At 41.5% G+C, this 4658-nt stretch overlaps 1 long non-coding RNA gene across 1 annotated transcript; it reads left to right on the forward strand.

The window, feature by feature from the left end:
- The first annotated feature begins 6 nt into the window (after window positions 1–6).
- Window positions 7–4559, forward strand: LOC112480004. Its single transcript, XR_003046401.1, has 3 exons — window positions 7–1420; window positions 3984–4066; window positions 4250–4559. It is a non-coding gene; the product is annotated as an uncharacterized LOC112480004 (long non-coding RNA).
- The last annotated feature ends 99 nt before the right edge of the window (window positions 4560–4658 follow it).

Raw genomic sequence — 4658 nt, forward strand, 5'->3', positions numbered from 1 at the left:
CTCGCGTGCGCGCGGGCGTGTGGTCACGTGATCTCCGGAAGGTCCGGGCGCGCGCCTCCGGCGCCCTACTTTCTGTTTTACTTTAAGTAGCTGCGCCCACTTACGGGCAGAAGGTCTATTTCCCCGCACCCTGGAGGCCTGAGACCTGGTCGCCGACTCTGCCCCTTCGGGTCGTCAACCGCTCACGCCTCTCATTCTCCGAGGTTTCCTGCCCACCGCCTGCTGTCACCGTTCCAAGCCTTTCGCTGGAAACTTATTTAAACAGCTGGCGCGAGCCTGGAGGATTTTGGGTGCATTTTCTTTAGTGGTTTCCTTGACATCCTGCTTTCCCAAGCCCCAAACGATAACTAAACGTCATCAATCCACCCACTGAGCTATTTTTGGTCGTCTCAGACCCCTGCGAAGACACTCCCCACAAACCCCATTTAGGAAAAAGAAGTGGAGTTGAAGTATATCTGAGATGTGCTAGGAGGGATCGTTAATGTTTCATTAATATGACTTCCCACCCGAGCTGCCACGCTGAAATCAGTGGATGGTAGCTGCAGCAGGGTGAGGTCATGGTGAAAAATCCCCCTAAACCGGACACTGTGATACAGACTCTTCCCTACAAGGAAGCAGATAAGCAAGCAAACGGCACGGGCGCAGGCAAACTTTAGGTTTCCTGCCAGATCAGAGAGGATATGACCAGCCAAGGGACTTTTTTCTGTCCTGATGGCAGATTCAGGCCAAGACACCTGAAAAGGCTGCCAGGAGACAAGCAGCAAGTGACAGCTGGGTTAGCAGAGAGACTGTGCAGCAGGAACCCCGGAAGGCAACTTCTTCATTCTTAGTATTTAGTTTCAAGTGTTAAAAGCCATTTTGGCCTGTTTCTCTTTTTGGCAGTACAACCGCAAATACTCCTTGACCTGGGCTCATGTAGCTCAGAACTACCTATGTGTTAGTTGAGGTGAGAGGTCAGCACCCTGAGAAGCTCATGAAACAGGTTTAAATTTTTTAAAAAATCAGTGCTAATCAGCTTACTGTCAGGGTCAGGTTAATGGCTGAGGGGACTCAGTAAATTGGCTGCAGTAAACAATGCCTATAGCAGGACCATCTCTGATTGTCTTGGCCAAACCCATAGGGTAGAAAATCTGCGATATGCACAGTGGGGTCGGTTCAACCCCGTAACTGTAACTGTAACTGTAACTAACTGTGGATCGATAAGGTCAGAATCACTGAGCAGTCGGTGCCCTCAGGCAAAATGCTTGGGAAAAGTGTCCTGGATGGAAGACCTCTATTGTCTCAACTGATGTTGGGGAGGCCTTGTTCTCCAACCAAGAAAGGACTAACCGCTGCCGAGCCTTGGCCTCCAATCATCATCTCTACGTGGACTTCAGATTCTCATCTGAATTCTTCTGCAAAACTGGGAGGAGGGAAGCATGTAAGTTAGGTAGTTAAATTTTTTTTTTTTGCTTATTCCAAAAGTATGTGCAACATAATGGAGAACCAAGGATGCCTAGGAGGCAGGAAGGTATTCCTGCCCAGCCAGTTCATGTCGTGACATGTAGAGTAGCAGAGAAAGCTGTTCAAAGCCCTGCTGTAACCTTGTGTTGGAACAAGCTTTGCTCAGATTGCGCCTAGCTGCTCTAATCAGTGTTTCTGTAAAAGAGATCTCTTTGGGCTCAGCTGGGAGTTTGGCTGCAGCAAGCCAACTGCTTCTAACTGTCGGATAATTAAGCCACCTTGAAATTGTAAGCATAAAAATGAGTTAGACGTTTGGAGGTTCCTCAGAAAGTTAAACATAGGATTGCCATTAACCCAGCAATTCCACTCCTACGTATATACCCAAAAGAATTGAAAACAGGTGTTCAAAGAAAAAAATTGTACACCTATGTTCATGGTAGCACTATTCAGAATAGCCAAAAGGTAAGAGCAACCCATATATTCATCAATGGATGAATAAACACAAGGTGGTCTATCCATACAATGGAATTATTCAGCCATAAAAATAAATGGTTGAACCCTGAAAACATACACAAGCCATACACAAAAGGCCACATATTGTAAGGTTTCAGTTCTATAAAATGTCCAGAATAGACAAATCCACAGAAACAACAGGTCAATAGCTGCCAGGGCTTGGGGGAAGGGAAGAATGGGGAGTGACTTTTTAATAGATACAGGGTTTTTTTCTGGGGTGATGAAATGTTTAAAAACCAGATAGTGGTAATGGTTGCAGAACATAGTGAATGTACTAGATGCCACTGAATTGTCCACTTTAAAATGATCAAATGATGAATTTGATGTTATATGAATTTTATCATAATAAAAAATGAGGCCAGGGAAATAATATTTCCTGTAAAAGAAAAGTTATCAGCATCATTTAACACCGAAGTACCAACAGTGTGCAATAGTCAATGAATGAAAGTGTGATTGTGTTCGTTTTAAAATAACACTAACAGATTATTTGCACCAGAAGCAAATTTACTCTGGCAATATCTATGGATCAATAGGGTCAGAAGTATCAATTAAAATATCAGGAAACTCAGTACATTGTAACCTGAAGCATTGGTGATATTTTAATTTTTGGATGAATTTTTCATAACAAAACAATCCAAACTTGTTAGGGAGTATAGAGTCTATTGATAAGAATTGAATCTGCTGAATGCTGTATTTCCAATAAACTCAGATCTCTATTACTAGCCAGTTAATCCATATGCAAATGAAGGATTCAGATGCCCTAAGTAACTGCGATAAAATGATCGAAGAGTTGATTAGTTGCAATGCTTTTTTCTCTCTGGAAACTTAAAATCTAATGCCAAATGGTCTTGCAAGATAAATAATGAAGGTGTGACTAAAAATGTAGACATACATTTCCAAATGGCTTTTCTCCTTTAATGTGGTCAATTTAGGATGGAACAAGCCCTTTCCAACAATACTGCCAGTTCCTGAAATCCAAAATTTGTAACCCTTCTGTTGGAACTGAAGAAAGGCAGGCTTCCTACCTTATAGTCACAGCTTTTTTCCAATTAAAAAAAAAAAAAAAAGTGGTACTTAGCTCATTTACCAACCTTTGTGCCAAATAACTTGGGCTATTTACATAAAAAATATTATCTTCAAAGGACAAAATTTTTGTCACCCTCAGACATATTCAAAGAATGTGCCAGAGGCTCTAGGAACAATTCCAAGAGGAGTTAATTTTTTTTTTGAATGATGGGAAATATTATTTAAATAAATGTTTCGCCTGCCAAGGTGACTACTCACTACTCAGGATAGGACAACACCCACTTAGATATATTTATTTAAAAATCAGCCACATTACCTGGTGGTTAAACCTTATGTTAATTTTCTAATAATGATGATGACGCACATCCAGGTTCTTGTTACACAACTCTGTTGTGTCATCATCAATATAAAATAAGTGGATTCTTATCCTTCCTCACAGAGAAAACAAGCACAGACTTTTCCTACCTTCCTTGCTCTCTGAGAAGAGGAAGGGAATTCCCTAGCCCTTACATTTGTGTAACATTTTAAACGTCCCCGAAAGCACTTTGACCTACTTTATCTCATTCTCTGCTCACAATGGATGGCCTCCACAGGCGAGGAAGCTGAGGGGAACACAAGTTTAAGTGACATGCTCAAAGCCTCACTCAACCTGGTGGGTCACAGGGCCAGGGCTAGATGCCCCCTCTTTTGATTCTGAATCCAGTGCCCTTTCTGATATGCCAGAAGTGTCTTAGTGTCCCAAATGCCCGAGTATATGAAGTTTGAACTTAAGAAACAAGTAGCTAACTGTACTGAATCATGAGGTATCATAGAGTCCAATAGTTTTGCTGGTTTGCTGGTTGGTTGGTTGGTTGGTTGGTTGATTGATTGGTTCATTGGTTCGTCTGTTTTTCCATTCCCTTTCAGGCTGACTGCCATCTCAAAGCTTACCATCTCTTAGGCTGATTCTGGTAAGATATTCCATACTTTGAGCTCAACCTCTGGTTTGTAAAATGTTCCAGGTGGCTGATGTAGAAATAAGAAAAAAAGAGTGAAGCTTATGGCAATATTGACGTGGTGGATAAGCCTGAGACATCCCCTTAAGGTGAGTTAGATATGAAAAGGCAACTTTTTTTGTAATGAAATCGATAGTGTCCTTACCAGAATAAGCCTCTCATGTGGAAAGTTTCATATGAAACTAGACATGTGGAATTGCATTGTTGGTGGATTTGTTGTTGTTTTTGTTAATGGAAAACATGACTTTAATTACTGGTTATATATTTCTCAGCCTCCGAGAAAGATCCATGAGCTGCTATGGACCAGCTGTGACCTCGCTCAGTTTATCCCAAGTCAGAAGCCTGTGCTGTCTTAAAGATACACACCAGCACGCATAGGAACTCTTATATCTTGCTTACTTCATCGGCCTTGTTTATGGGCAATCTATTTATATGACACTAAGCACAAGGCTCTGCCTGTAAATCTGAGATTCTTTCTGAGAAATTCAAAACATCCTGCTCAGTCCCTCTTCTTTATGTCCTCTTACAGCTATTAAAGATGAGAGATACTTTTTATGTTTTACTGCCCGTAAGTGGGCTGCCCTTTGCCAGAAAGAGTAACAATTCTTTAACATAAATTCTCTTTCTCCATGGAAGTTTAAATCTGCAGAGTCTCAATTTATTTTTGTGTCTTAAAATCCT

Source organism: Pteropus alecto, unplaced genomic scaffold (genome assembly GCF_000325575.1).
Source record: "Pteropus alecto unplaced genomic scaffold, ASM32557v1 scaffold134, whole genome shotgun sequence".
Classification (NCBI taxonomy): domain Eukaryota; kingdom Metazoa; phylum Chordata; class Mammalia; order Chiroptera; family Pteropodidae; genus Pteropus; species Pteropus alecto.